This window comes from Pristiophorus japonicus, chromosome 15, assembly GCF_044704955.1.
Source record: "Pristiophorus japonicus isolate sPriJap1 chromosome 15, sPriJap1.hap1, whole genome shotgun sequence".
NCBI classification, from domain to species: Eukaryota; Metazoa; Chordata; class Chondrichthyes; family Pristiophoridae; genus Pristiophorus; species Pristiophorus japonicus.
This window is the reverse complement of record NC_091991.1, coordinates 145,124,491-145,141,046: the sequence shown is the minus strand read 5'-3', so window position 1 is coordinate 145,141,046 and position 16,556 is coordinate 145,124,491.

Genomic DNA, 16,556 nt, shown 5'->3' with positions numbered 1-16,556 from the left:
GATCCCATCTGCTGCTACCCTTCTCCCCAGGAATTCTACCTCTGGAGCTAAGAAGACGCACTTTGCCTTTTTCAGTCGCAGCCCTACCCGGTCCAGTCTGCGTAGCACCTCCTCCGAGTTGTGGAGGTGTTCTTAGTATCGCGACCCGTGATGAGGATGTTGTCTTGAAAAACCATCGTCCTTGGAATCGACTTGAGGAGGCTTTCCATATTTTGCTGAAAGATCGCGGCGGCCGAACAAATCCCGAACGGACATCTGTTATACTCAAACAGCCCCTTGTGTGTCGTGATGGTGGTCAGCTTCTTCGACTCACTCGCCAGCTCCTGGGTCATGTAAGCTGAGGTCAGGTCCAATTTTGAAAAAGGTTTGCCACCGGATAGCATCGCAAAGAGCTCCTCCGCTCTCGGTAGCGGGTACTGGCCGATTGATGGTGGCCTTGTGATCGCCACATATCCTGACCGACCCATCCGCCTTGAGCACCGGCACGATTGGGCTCGCCCAGTCACTGAATTCGACTGGCGAGATGATGCCTTCCCTCAGCAGGCGATCCAATTCGCATTCTATCTTTTCCCGCATCACGTGTGGGTGCGTGTAAAACCGGTGTCGGCCGAATCCTGTCTCAACCATTCCTTAGTGACAAAATTTTGCTGTAGTCTCGCAATAAAGTCGGCCCAATCATCACCAACACAGTACCTCTCTTCTGTGCTGATAGTGGCCATGCTCGCGTGGTTTAAATCCCAGTTTCTCGTCGCTAATGATATGTCCTTACTATACAGTATAAATGCACACGAGGCCCATACTTGAGAGAAGGTCACCTTTATTGCCAAGTGATGAAGGTAGGTGGAGCTTCCCCTTTTATACCTGAAAGTCAGGTTAGGAGTGTCTCCCACAAGTTCACCTCCTTGTGGTCAATGTTCTCAAGGTGTACAACTTAGGTCAGCTTATACATGGGTTACAATGATAGTTGAATACATGACAATGGTGTCTGTCATTTTTGTATACATTCAGTTCCTAATCTCTAAGGTACTGTGGTGGCACCATTAATTTATACTAAAGTAGATTCGTTGGTAATGAAGGAACCATGTAAAGAGATAATTGTTGGTTATTGCTGATAGGTTATACCAGTTGTGGTTTTGGGGTGGGGAAGTGGGAACAATTGGTGTCCAGAGTACTGACGAAACAGTCCGATTAATGGTTTAAAAAAAATAGTAAGAAAGACTTGCATTTATATGGTGCCTTTCACGACACCGGACGTCTCAAAGTGCTTTACAACCAATGAAGAATTTTTGGAGTGTAGTCACTGTTGTAATGTGGGAAAGGCAGCAGCCAAATTGCACACAGCAAGCTCCCACAAACAGCAATGTGATAATGACCAGATAATCTGTTTTTGTTATGTTGATTGAGGGATAAATATTGGCCAGAGCACCGGGGATAACTCCCCTGCTCTTCTTTGAAATAGTGCCATGGGATCTTTTACGTCCACCTGAGAGAATAGATGGGGCCATGGTTTAATGTCTCATCCGAAAGACAGCAGCTCCGACAGTGCAGCATTTCCTTAGTACTGAACTGGAGTGTCAGCCTAGATTTTTGTGCTCAAGTCCCTGGAGTGGGACTTGAACCCACAACAATGCTTAACAAAACAAAAAATTGGTTGTAGCAAGAGTAGTGAAGTTCTAGATTTTGATGAAAAGCCTAAGCTTCAAAATTACCGTTTGCAATATTAGCATATGAATATTTTCACAATCATGACATTCCTTTGTCTGTGCTTTTAAGAGAGGTGTTGACCCACTTATTTGAAAGTAAGCAGGTTAACAAAAGCAGGCAGAGTAATGCTATGTGACCTTGATGAACATTTGTTCAGTTAATATTCACACAACACAAGGCTGAAATTTTTTGCACAGGTTGCAATGTAAAACTAATTATCAATTCTCAGTTTGGGAAGGTGGAACTATAAGGACCAGCATGGCATTTACTGCTGGGTTGGAAAGTTCTCAGAAACTAGACTAGCTTTGGTAAGGCTGAAAAACCAAAGAACTCACTAGCCTCTGAGTTTGTCAGTGTGTATAACCCCACATGCCTTTTTTTACTTTTCTCTTGCATCCAACTCTTTGTGTGTCCTGCTACAGTGCATGCAAAATTCATTTGCTTGCTTCTTGCTGATTATGAAGTGGTTATTTTATCCGCGCCCCCCCCCCCCTCACCCCTTCCTCCAGTTTTGCTGAGCGATGAGTTAACCGAGTTTAGTTTACAAAGCAAGTCTGCTTAGAAAGCGAAGTGCTTGTAATACATTGGGGGCGGAGGGGCGTTGGAATTTTAGCCCAAACGGCTGGGTTAGGGTTGGCTGGGAAGTTAAATTGTTAAAAATCTGAGTCTCAACCCCAACCCGCCTCCAACCCGCCCACTTCCGGTTTTAACAGAGGTGGGACGGGGGCGGGCAGCCAATCCGTTCCTAGGAGGCAGGTCGCCATTTAAATATTATAATGAGGCTGCGTGTCTCAGATTTAACCACCATTTTAAATTTAATAGTAACTGCTTGGGCTTTGCAAGTCTCGTGAAACCCGACATCGAATTAAAGGCGGGGACTGCTGGATTCAGGAGGTAAGTACCTATACACTCACCTTCTGGAATCAGCATCCCTGCTTAATCCAACCCCGCGATCAGGGACCCCCCATTGAGACCTCCAATTCCCGCTCCAAGGCCTCTGATTACCTTCTTGCCCAACCTCCCCCCCCCCGCCCCCCCTCCATCCCCGCACTGATGATCTTTAGGCTGGCCGCGATGTTTTTTGCCTCCCCTGCATGCTCTTCCAGCCAGCCCCCTGATATTTTGCATTTCCCCCCCTTCAATCTCCGCATCCCACCCCCCCCCGAATCATCCTCTGGCCCCCACTCGATCAGCCCCCGAACCCCTGATCATCCTCTGGCCCCCACTCGATCAGCCCCCGAACCCCTGATCATCCTCCAGCCCCCACTCGATCAGCCTTCAGCACCCCGATCGTCCTCCAACCCCCACTTGATCCCTCCTGTAACAATATAATGTATAGCATCCTCTAGCTAGGAGGTTGAGAGCCCCGGATCTGTATTTTAAGAAACCTGCTTGTCTATATGAAGAACGCCATTTTATCTGCACATGGCTGATTGAGATCTCCCACAATAACTCGAATTAAATTGAACTAAGAGTGCTCATGAAACTACAAAATAATGGTGTCAGAAGTGGAGACTTCCGATCTTTTGTCGAACACATCAACGATAGAAATATTGGAACTGTAAGACTTTTTCTGAGCCGATCAAAATCAACGTTAAGCAGTGCAGTGCAGAGCGTGCTTCGTACACATCACACGTGGATCCGTGAAGGGCGATAAATGGCCATAAGCTTGTAGAGTAATCGAGAGGTATTAGTAATGTAAACTTAAAGTAGCATAATCTATTGTCGAGCCTTGATTGAAAGGTATTTCTACAAATACATGGCCACAATATTTTACAAATTAGACTTGTTCTAGTCCTCTGGTTATTTAAACTGTATACATGTATGTGACAAACTCAAAGCCCTAAACTGTAACGAGCTATCATGACCACCACGGTGCCAACCCCTGCACACATTCCTCTCCCACCTCCATTGCAGGTGACTGGCAATTTGAAATACAACTGGAAACAATTCAAACAGCTGTGGGACAGCTATGAAATTATCACAAATATTATGGAAAAAACAGATAGAATTAGGGTTGTAATTGTAAAGTCCTTACTCTACAGCATGAAACCACACGAGGCACATTCCAGGGACAAGGCCACTCTGTGACCTTAACTCTTTATTACAGGAATCCAGAAGTGATGACCCTGCGTGGGACCTCCCTTTATATACCTGTGTGGTCAGGTAAGGAGTGTCTCCCACAAGTTCACCCGCTGTGGTCAAGGTGTGCATCTAAGTTGAATGTATACAGTAATACAGTGGTGTTACATTGTAGTTACAAACATGACATCACCTTCCCCCCCCCAAAGTCTTACTGGGATCATAGGTTTAGTCTTTACACTCCCTCGTGGAGCGCCGCAGTTGGGGCTCTGGTTGTTGGATGCTGATGTGAGTGTCTATCACCTGTGGTGATTCCGGCCTGTCCGGGCTGACCTCAGGGACTGTGCATTCTTCTGATTGCTCTTGTTGCTCGTTCACTGGCGGTAGTGAGAGCTCCATCTCATGGTCTTCTTCAGGTTCCTCCGTGTCCATGCTGAACCTTTTTTTTACTTGGTCCAGATGCTTACGGCATATCTGGCCATTGTTGAGTTTTACCACGATGAACCTGTTCCCCTCTTTGCCAATTACAGTGCCCTCAAGCCATTTGGGCCCCATGGCGTGATTGAGGACGAATACAGGATCATTTATTTCTATACATCTCCTCGTTGAATTACGGTCATGGTACTCGTTTTGTGACTTGCGCTTGCCCTCAACTATGTCGGTCAGGACTGGGTGGATGAGGGACAACCGAGTTTTGAGTTTCCGTTTCATGAGTAGCTCTGCGGGCGGGACTCCCGTGAGGGAGTGCGGGCGGGATCTATAGGCCAGCAGGAGGCGCGATAGGCGGCATTGTAGGGAGGGTCCTTGAATCCTGAGCATACCTTGCTTAATGATTTGAACTGCCCGTTCTGCCTGGCCATTGGAGGCCGGCTTGAACGGTGCAGTCCTGACGTGATTGATGCCATTGCCCGACATAAACTCCCAGAATTCATAGCTCGTGAAACACGGGCCATTATCACTAACCAGGGTGTCCGGCAAGCCATGGATTGCAAAGATCGCACGTAGGCTTTCCACGGTGGTGGATGACGTGCATGAATTCAGGATGATGCACTCGATCCATTTCGAGTACGCATCTACTACAATGAGGAACATCTTCCCCATGAACGGGCCCGTGTAGTCAACGCGAATGCGTGACCGTGGCTTGGTGGGCCAGGGCCACGGGCTGAGCGGGGCCTCCCTGGGGGCATTACCCAGCTGGGCACACGTCGTGCACCTGCGAACACAGTGTTCCAAACGTGTGACCGAGCAATGGCCTTCATCATCACAATGCCTGGGTGCTCGCTGTGGAGTTCCCTGATGAATGCCTCCCTGCCCTTCTGGGGCATGACTACCCGGCTGCCCCATAGTAGGCAGTCGGCTTGGATGGAGAGTTCATCATTCTGCCTGTGGAATGGTCTGACCTCCTCAGGGCATGCTCCATGAGCGGGCGCCCAATCCCCAGTCAGGACACATTTCTCAATCAAGAATAGGAGGGGATCTCTGTTTGTCCAGATTTTGAACAGTCGGGCTGTGATGGGGGAGCCTGCACTGTCAAAGGCATCGACAGCCATGACTATCTCAGCGCTTTTCTCAGCTGCCCCCTCGGTGGTGGCCAGCTGTATGCGAGCCGATGCATTGGCATTGACAAGCCTTGCTGTCTGACAACAGGGATGTGAGTGGCTTGTGGTCCGTCTCTCTTTCAAACTTCCTACTGAAGAGGTACTGATACATTTTTTTTACACCATAGACACATGCAAGCGCTTCCTTCTCGACCATCCCATAGCCCCGTTCTGCTTGAGAGAGCGACCTAGAGGCATAAGCCAGAGGTTGTAACTGACCCTCAGCATTATCCTGCTGCAACATGCACCCAACCCCAAAGGACGATGCATCACATGTCAGAACTAAACGTTTACAGGGGTCGTACAGGGTCAACAACTTGTTTGAACAAAGTAGGTTTCGCGCCCGATCAAAAGCCCGTTCCTGACAGTCCCTCCAAAACCAATCACAACCCTTACGCAGGGGCACGTGTAGTGGCTCCAACAATGTGCTCAAGTTTGGCAGAAAGTCCCTGAAATAGTTCAACAGTCCCAGGAATGAACGCAGCTCCGATGTGTTGCAGGGCCTGGGTGCTCGTCGAATCGCCTCTGTTTTGGATTCGGTGGGCCGAATCCCATCTGCAGCAACCCTCCTGCCCAGAAACTCAACCTCAGGAGTTAAGAACATGCATTTAGACTTCTTGAGTCGCAGGCCTACCCCGTCCAGTCGGCGTAGCACCTCCTTCAGGTTGTGGAGGTGTTCCTCGGTATCTCGACCCGTGATGAGGATGTTGTCCTGGAATACGATCGTTCCCAGAATGGATTTAAGCAGGCTTTCCATGTTTGTTTGAAAAATCGCAGCCGCTAATCGAATGCCAAATGGGCACCTGTTATACACAAACAGTCCCTTGTGCGTGGTGATGGTGGTCAGTAATTTGGATTCGTCGGCCAGTTCCTGGGTCATATAGGCTGAAGTGAGATCCAACTTGGTGAACAGCTTGCCGCCTGCCAGCGAAGAGGTCCTCCGCTCTTGGGAGCGGTTATTGGTCTTGTAGGGACACCCGATTGATGGTGGCCTTGTAGTTGCCACAGATCCTGACAGAGCCATCCGCTTTTAGAACGGGAACGATGGGGCTCACCCAGTTGCTGAATTCAACAGGCGAGATGATGCCTACTTGCAGCAGCTGGTCCAATTTGCTCTCAATTTTTCCCCGCATCACATACGGCACCGCTCTGGCCTTGTGGTGCACTGGCCTGGCGTCCGGGGTGATGTGTATCACTACTTTGGTGCCCTTGAAGGTCCCGACGCCCGGTTGGAATAGTGACTCAAATTGTTGTAGGACTTGTGAGCACGAACTTCGCTCCACCGAGAACATTGCGTGAACATCCCCCCATTTCCAGTTCATCTTGGCTAACCAGCTCCTCCCCAACAGTGCGGGACCATTGCCCGGGACAATCCAGAGTGGCAGCAGGTTCACTAGCCCATTTTGTGTGACAGCCAACATTGTACTGCCTAGCACTAGAATGATTTATTTGGTGTAAGTCCGTAGTTGTGACTCAATACGTTCTAGTTTGGGTTTGCTGGCTTTGAGTGGCCATAGCTTTTCAAATTGCTGAACACCCATGAGTGACTGACTGGCCCCAGTGTCCAGCTCCATGCGTACTGGGATACCGTTCAACAAAACCCTCATCGTCATTGGTGCTGTTCTGGTGTATGAACTGTGAATATTCGCCGCATGGACCCGCTGAACCTCGGCGTCCATCGATTTGCCCCAAAAGTCATCCTGCCTCACAGAACCCTCTTCTGGTCCATCTGTCTCATATGTTAGTCTGGCTGCAGGTTTTCTGCACATTTGAGCTAAATGGGCACTGAGATTGCAACTTCTGCAGACAAACTTTTGGAATCTGCAAGATCTGGCTGAGTGTCTTCCCCCACACCTCCAGCATGAATTAAAGTTTCCATTGTTGGAGATAAAGGGACTATGGCCAGGAATTCCGTGCCGACTGTCCCTTTGACTGCTCTTAAGTACCCTATTAGTGGATGTCAATGGCCCCATCCCGGGCCGCATTGTCCACTGTGATGGCGTGAACGTCCATTCAGCCTGCCATTATCTTTGTTGAGGTCCTGCTCTGGGGTCAATTGCTACCTGGTAAATGTCGGACTGCCCCTGCCTGTCTGCGAGGCTCTGAGTAGCATTGATAATATTGACTCCCTGATCCATCGCCATGTTAGAGGCAGAATTGCACGCATAAATCATTTTCGTCTCTTCCTCCCCTGCCATGAAAGTTTGAGCTAACAACGTTGCCTCTTCCAAGGTCAAGTCCTTGGTCTCAATTAACTTTCGAAAGATTCCCGCATGACCGATACCCTCGATAAACAAGTCCCTTAGCATCTCACCCTGCAGGCGTCTGTGAACTTACAGAGGCTGGCCAAACGCCGGAGGTCCGCTACAAAGTCCGGTATGCTCTGTCCTTCACGACATCGGTGGGTGTGGAATCTGTGTCGCGCCATGTGTATGTTGCTCGCCGGTTTGAGGTGCTCCCCGATTAATTTGCTAAGTTCTTCAAAGGTTTTGTCTGATGGCTTTTCGGGAGCCAGTAAGTCCTTCATGAGCGCATAAGTCTTTGGCCCGCAGCTGGTCAGGAGATGAGCTCGTCGCTTGTCGGCCGCTGCATCCCCCAGCCAGTCTTTAGTAACGAAGCTTTGCTGAAGCCTCTCGACAAAACCATCTCAGTCTTCCCCAATACAGTACTGTTCCTCTGTGCTACCGGTGGCCATTCTCGTGGGTCGTGAATTCCCGTTTCTCGTCGCCAATGTAAAGTCCGTACTCTACAGCATGAAACCACATGAGGCACATTCCAGGGACAAGGCCACTCTGTGACCTTAACTCTTTATTACAGGACTCCAGAAGTGATGACCCTGCATGGGACCTCCCTTTATATACCTGTGTGATCAGGTAAGGAGTGTCTCCCACAAGTTCACCCCCTGTGGTCAAGGTGTGCATCTAAGTTGTGTGTATACAGTGACACAGTGGTGTCACATTGTAGTTACAAATATGACAGTAATGTTTATCACTGCCATTGGCAGAGATGCCCTAGATATCCACAATAATCTTCCCTACAAATCAGAGAAAGACAAGCAGGAAATTGAGATTATTTTGAAGCTCTGGAAAGAGCACTGTAAAGGTAAAACCAACATCACCTATGAACGATACCAGTTTAACAACTGCGTACAAGGGGACGAGTGTTTTGACAGATATCTCGTGAAAGTGAGGAAGCTAGTATCGTCATGTGATTTTGGTAATTTAAGGGATGATTTCATCAGAGACCGCATAGTCTGTGGAATATCTGATAACACTCTGCGTAAGAGGCTGTTGCAAGAATCAAGCCTAACACTAGATAAATGTGTGATGCTCTGTAAAACTACAGAAGCCACAGTTACGCAAATGAAATCCATGAAGCTCACTAAAACAGATTTAAGCTCTGAAGATGTCAAAGTTGTCAGTCAGAAACCCTGACCCACAAAAAAAGAATTCGCAGACAAAGAGTTCACGAACAATTGTAGATATTGTGGCAAAAGACACGAGATGTCAAAAACTAAATGCCCAGCATATGGGAAGACCTGCACAAGTTGCGGCAAACAAAATCACTTTTCTCTAAAGTGCAGGCAGAATGGATCGAGGCAGAAGTCTATACATAAGCATAAATAAAAGAGCAAGTCAAAAGTTCATGCACTATATGAAGAGAGTTATGATTCTGATTTTAAAGTCATGACTATAAAGATGCTTGGTAAAGTTGATCGCACAATCAAGGACAAAGCTGACAGAAAGTATCCTAACAAGATTATAGCTACCTTCTCCATTAAAGGTCAAATGATAAAAATGCAAATAGATTGTGGGGCCACATGCAATGTGCTACCTCTTCGATACTTACCCAAAGACTTAAAGGTAAAAGAATCTAAGACAACACTGTTACTATATGATAACCATGCAACATTCCAGTGGTAGGAACTTGTAGTGTGCCACTGGAAAATACAAAGAACAAGCAAAAGCACGTTGAGCCCCTTGTGATCATGGAGGGCCAAAGTGCACCACTGATTGGCTCACGCACTGCTCAACAGCTACAACTGATACAAATGCAACATCAAAATATCGCAGTGATAAATGAACCACGCGAATTGCAAACTACAAACAAGGCAAACATCGCGCCAGTGTCAAAAACTGATGTCAACAATGTGTATCCGGATGTGTTTAAGGGACTTGGACACATGCCAGGGATAGTTCACCTTGAACTTAATGAATCAGTTAAGCAGAAAAAATAGAAAAGCAAATTATAATTTAAATGGAGAAAAATTGAAAAGTGCTTCAGTACAGAGGGACCTGGGGGTACTTGTGCATGAAACATAAAGAGTTAGTATGCAGGTACAGCAAGTAATCAGGAAGGCAAATGGAATTTTGGCCTTTATTGCAAGGGGGATAGAGTATAAAAGCAGAGAAGTGCTGCTACAACTGTACAGGGTATTGGTGAGGCCACACCTAGAGTACTGCATACAGTTTTGGTCTTCGTATTTAAGGAAGGATATACTTGCATTGAGAAGGTACACTAGGTTGATTCCGGAGATGAGGGGGTTGACTTATGAAGATAGGTTTAGTAGGTTGGGACTATATTCATTGGAGTTCAGAACAATGAGAGGTGATCTTATTGAAACATATAAGATAATGAGGGGGCTCGAGAAGTTGGATGCAGAGAGGATATTTCGACTCATAGGGGAAACTAAAACTAGGGGGCATCGTCTCAGAATAAGGGGCCGCCCATTTAAAACTGAGATGAGGAGGAATTTCTTCTCTCAGAGGGTTGTAAATCTGTGGAATTCTCTGCTCCAAAGAGCTGTGGAGGCTGGGTCATTGAATATATTTAAGACGGAGATAGACAGATTTTTGAGCGATAGGGGCATAAAGGGTTATGGGGAGGGAAGTGGAACTGAGTCCATGACCAGATCAGCCCATGATCTTATTAAATGGCAGAACAGGCTTGAGGGGTCAAATGGCTTACTCCTGCTCCTATTTCTTGTGTTCTTGTGTTCTTGCCACCAGCTGTAATGCCACCCAGACGGGTACAAATAGCGATCAAACAAACACCGAAAGAGGAACTCGATCGTTTAGAAGAACGACAAATCATCATGAAAGTTGTTGAACAGACGGATTGGGTATCCAGTCTAGTGATTGTACAAAAGACAAATGGAAAGATACCAGTATGTATTGACCCTCAACATCTGAACAATGCCCTGAAACACGGACACTATCCACTTCCTGTGATCGATGACATCTTGCCACAGATGTCAGATGTAATGGTCTTCACTAAAGCAGACTGCAAGGAGGGTTTCTTGCAATGTGAACTAGACACAGAGTCCTCCTACCTCACAACCTTCCAGACTCCATGGGGATGATAATATAATAGAATGCCATTTGGCATCAGTTCTGCCCCGGAAATCTTCCAGCAGAAACTAGACCAGAACCTCGAGGGTCTAGATGGAATCTACAAGATTGCAGATGATATTTCGATCACTGGATGCGGTGAGGCACTTAAAGAGGTCAATCACAATCATGACACAAACTTACGCAAATTTATGCAGCGATGCAGAGATGCAGAGAGCGAAACACAAACTAAACTTCGATAAGTTCGAATACAAGAGTTCCCAAGTGAAATACATGGGACACATTCTGTTCAGTGATGGACTCAAAGCCGACCCAAGCAAAGTCGTTGCAATCAACGAAATGCAGAAATTGCAGGATGACGCAGGTGTATAACGATTTATCGGCATGACAAAGTACCTTGCAAAATTCTTGCCAGATCTTTCAGACCTCAGCGAGCCCTTGCGATGGCTTACTCATAAAGACACGCTCTGGAAATGGACTGAAGAACAAGACAAAGCGTTTGAAGCTATCAAACAACATGTGACAGCTTCTCCGGTGCTCAAGTACTTTGACTCCAAATTTGCAACTGAAGGTCAAGGTGAGCAAGGGTTTTGGGTTCGTCCTTCTGCAATAGGGACAACCAATCGCATACGCGAGCCGAGCACTCACTCCAGCAGAAACGCCACACTCTCAAATCGAAAAGGAGCTGCTCGCTCAATTCTTCGGAATGGAATGAAACCATCAATATGTATACAGTCGCAAGATCACGCTATGGGCAGACCATAAGCCTTTGGTTGCCATATGACGCAAGCCGTTATCTGCAGCACCCAAGCGACTACAACATCTGCTCATTCGGCTCAGCCAATATGACGTTGAGATAAAGTATCAATCAGGAAATGAAATGTACCTAACAGACACCCTCTCGCACGCATACCTTGAAAATGTGGAGGGATCATCAACTGAAATTGCAATGGAATGCATCCACATGGTGGACTTTCTCCCACTCTCCAAACAAGGACTGACTAACATACAACGCGCAACTGTAAGCGACTCCACACCACAACAGGTCATACAACAAATCACAACGGGATGGCCAGAAACGACACATGAATGTCTGCCCGAAACGCTGCATACTTCAAAGTTCGTGACGAACTCACAATACAGGATGGCATAATCTTCAAAAGCTATCGCTGTGTCATCCCAAAATCCCTGAGATACGACATTCGTCAGCGACTTCATGCTGCTCACACTGGCGTCGAGAGCACTCTTCAACGTGTCAGATAATCCGTTTACTGGCCAGGACTGGACGGTGACATTAAACATGCAACACTTGGTTGAAGAAACAATAAGACAAGGTTTTTGTAATTGTTTGTTAAACTTGTAGTTGTTTACTACATGTATTCATAAAAAGTTAATTACCAGTTTATATTGAAGCTCACTAAAATCTAATTTGTTTCTTATGAAAGAAAAAGTTGTAACGATATAATGTATAGCGCCCTCCAGCTAGGAGGTTTAGAGCCCCGGATCTGTATTTTAAGAAACCTGCTTGTCTGTATCAGGAACGCCATTTTATCTGCACATGTCTGATTGAGATCTCCCACAATAAATCAAGTTAAATTGAACTAAGTGTTCAAGAGACTATAAAATACACCTCCCTCCCTTCTCTCTGCGGCCTACTTCCGCAGGCCTACTCACCCACAGCCAGCCAGTCTCTTCAGCTGGCTGGTCACCGGTGCGAAACAAAGGTTTCAAATGCAAGTCAGGCCCTGCTATTAGATTCGGCAGGGCCTGAGGGAATCCCATTCTCTTGGGTTTCCCGACCGCTTTTGAGCCCCCCCCACCCCCCGCTCCAAAGGATTAAAATTCAGGCTATTGTTTCAATCAGATGTGCTTAAATAATGAAGATAAATTTGTCGATATGGGCACCAAAGTGAGGAGGCCACAATCAGTGATGACTTGACCTCATGGGTTTTAAAACCAATTTTTACTTCATAGAAACATAGAAACATAGAAAATAGGTGCAGGAGTAGGCCATTCGGCCCTTCTAGCCTGCACCGCCATTCAATGAGTTCATGGCTGAACATGCAACTTCAGTACCCCATTCCTGTTTTCTCACCATACCCCTTGATTCCCCTAGTAGTAAGGACTTCATCTAACTCCTTTTTGAATATATTTAGTGAATTGGCCTCAACAACTTTCTGTGGTAGAGAATTCCACAGGTTCACCACTCTCTGGGTGAAGAAATTCCTCCTCATCTCAGTCCTAAATGGCTTCCCCCTTATCCTTAGACTGTGTCCCTTGGTTCTGGACTTCCCCAACATTGGGAACATTCTTCCTGCATCTAACCTGTCTAACCCCGTCAGAATTTTAAACGTTTCTATGAGGTCCCCTCTCATTCTTCTGAACTCCAGTGAATACAAGCCCAGTTGATCCAGTCTTTCTTGATAGGTCAGTCCCACCATCCCGGGAATCAGTCTGGTGAACCTTCGCTGCACTCCCTCAATAGCAAGAATGTCCTTCCTCAAGTTAGGAGACCAAAACTGTACACAATACTCCAGGTGTGGCCTCACCAAGGCCCTGTACAATTGTAGTAACACCTCCCTGCCCCTGCACTCAAATCCCCTCGCTATGAAGGCCAACATGCCATTTGCTTTCTTAACCGCCTGCTGTACCTGCATGCCAACCTTCAATGACTGATGTACCATGACACCCAGGTCTCTTTGCACCTCCCCTTTTCCTAATCTGTCACCATTCAGATAATAGTCTGTCTCTCTGTTTTTATCACCAAAGTGGATAACCTCACATTTATCCACATTATACTTCATCTGCCATGCATTTGCCCACTCACCTAACCTATCCAAGTCGCTCTGCAGCCTCATAGCATCCTCCTCGCAACTCACACTGCCACCCAACTTAGTGTCATCCGCAAATTTGGAGATACTACATTTAATCCCCTCGTCTAAATCATTAATGTACAGTGTAAACAGCTGAGGCCCCAGCACAGAACCTTGCGGTACCCCACTAGTCACTGCCTGCCATTCTGAAAAGTCCCCATTTACTCCTACTCTTTGCTTCCTGTCTGACAACCAGTTCTCAATCCACGTCAGCACACTACCCCCAATCCCATGTGCTTTAACTTTGCACATTAATCTCTTGTGTGGGACCTTGTCGAAAGCCTTCTGAAAGTCCAAATATACCACATCAACTGGTTCTCCCTTGTCCACTCTACTGGAAACATCCTCAAAAAATTCCAGAAGATTTGTCAAGCATGATTTCCCTTTCACAAATCCATGCTGACTTGGACCTATCATATTACCTCTTTCCAAATGCACTGCTATGACATCCTTAATAATTGATTCCATCATTTTACCCACTACCGATGTCAGGCTGACCGGTCTATAATTCCCTGCTTTCTCTCTCCCTTCTTTTTTAAAAAGTGGGGTTACATTGGCTACCCTCCACTCCATAGGAACTGATCCAGAGCCAATGGAATGTTGGAAAATGACTGTCAATGCATCCACTATTTCCAAGGCCACCTCCTTAAGTACTCTGGGATGCAGTCCATCAGGCCCTGGGGATTTATCGGCCTTCAATCCCATCAATTTCACCAACACAATTTCCCGACTAATAAGGATTTCCCTCAGTTCCTCCTCCTTACTAGACCCTCCGACCCCTTTTATATCCGGAAGGTTGTTTGTGTCCTCCTCAGTGAATACCGAACCAAAGTACTTGTTCAATTGGTCCGCCATTTCTTTGTTCCCCGTTATGACTTCCCCTGATTCTGACTGCAGGGGACCTACGTTTGTCTTTACTAACCTTTTTCTCTTTACATATCTATAGAAATTTTTGCAATCCGTCTTAATGTTCCCTGCAAGCTTCTTCTCGTACTCCATTTTCCCTGCCCTAATCAAACCCTTTGTCCTCCTCTGCTGAGTTCTAAATTTCTCCCAGTCCCCGGGTTCGCTGCTATTTCTGGCCAATTTGTATGCCACTTCCTTGGCTTTAATACTATCCCTGATTTCCCTTGATAGCCACGGTTGAGCCACCTTCCCTTTTTTATTTTTACGCCAGACAGGAATGTACAATTGTTGTAGTTCATCCATGTGGTCTCTAAATGTCTGCCACTGCCCATCCACAGTCAACCCCTTCAGTATCATTCGCCAATCTATCCTAGCCAATTCACGCCTCATACCTTCAAAGTTACCCTTCTTTAAGTTCTGGACCATGGTCTCTGAATTAACTGTTTCATTCTCCATCCTAAAGCAGAATTCCACCATATTATGGTCACTCTTCCCCAAGGGGCCTTGCACAACGAGATTGCTAATTAATCCTCTCTCATTACACAACACCCAGTCTAAGTTGGCCTCCCCCCTAGTTGGTTCCTCGACATATTGGTCTAAAAAACCATCCCTTATGCACTCCAGGAAATCCTCCTCCACCGTATTGCTTCCAGTTTGGTTAACCCAATCTATGTGCATATTAAAGTCACCCATTATAACTGCTGCACCTTTATTGCACGCACCCCTAATTTCATGTTTGATGCCCTCCCCAACATCACTACTACTGTTTGGAGGTCTGTACACAACTCCCACTAACGTTTTTTGCCCTTTGGTATTCTGCAGCTCTACCCAGATAGATTCCACATCATCCAAGCTAATGTCCTTCCGAACTATTGCCTTAATTTGCTCCTTAACCAGCAATGCTACCCCACCTCCTTTTCCTTTTATTCTATCTTTCCTGAATGTTGAATACCCCTGGATGTTGAGTTCCCAGCCCTGATCATCCTGGAGCCACGTCTCTGTAATCCCAATCACATCATATTTGTTAACATCTATTTGCACAGTTAATTCATCCATCTTATTGCGGATACTCCTTGCATTAAGACACAAAGCCTTCAGGCTTGTTTTTTTTAACACCCTGAGAGGCGGGAGTCGAGAGAGGCAGCGGCCTATAAAAGGCTCAGCAGTCCGGGGAGCGTCGAGAGAGGCGGGAGTCGAGAGAGGCAGCGGCCTATAAAAGGCTCAGCAGTCCGGGGAGCGTCGAGAGAGGCGGGAGTCGAGAGAGGCAGCGGCCTATAAAAGGCTCAGCAGTCTGGGGAGCATCGAGAGAGGCGGGAGTCGAGAGAGGCAGCGGCCTATAAAAGGCTCAGCAGTCCGGGGAGCATCGAGAGAGGCGGGAGTCGAGAGAGGCAGCGGCCTATAAAAGGCTCAGCAGTCCGGGGAGCGTCGAGAGAGGCGGGAGTCGAGAGAGGCAGCGGCCTATAAAAGGCTCAGCAGTCCGGGGAGCGTCGAGAGAGGCGGGAGTCGAGAGAGGCAGCGGCCTATAAAAGGCTCAGCAGTCCGGGGAGCGTCGAGAGAGGCGGGAGTCGAGAGAGACGTACCGGTGCAGCTCCAGCTGGGAGAGAAGGCAAAAAAGAAGTAGAAAGAAATCAAAAGGTGACGTCACAGCCAACGTGGTAAGTGATTGGCTGCTGATTGGTGAGTAGTTTTTCTTTTTCTTTATTAGTCAGTAACTTTTAACATTGTTGTCGGCAATTTAAGTGTATCTAAGGGTTAAGTCATGGCAGGACAGCTCGGTCATGTGATATGCTCCTCCTGTACCATGTGGGAACACAGGGACAACACCAGTGTCCCTGACGACTACATGTGCGGGAAGTGTGTCCACCTCCGGCTACTGACGGTCCGCGTTGCGGAGTTGGAGCTGAAGGTGGATTCACTCTGGAGCATCCACGATGCTGAGAATGACGTGAGTATCACGTGTAGCGAGTTGGTCTTACTGCAGGAGAAGGGTCCACAGCCAGCGAGGGAATGGAAGACCAGCAGGAAGAGTAGTGCAAGGAAGG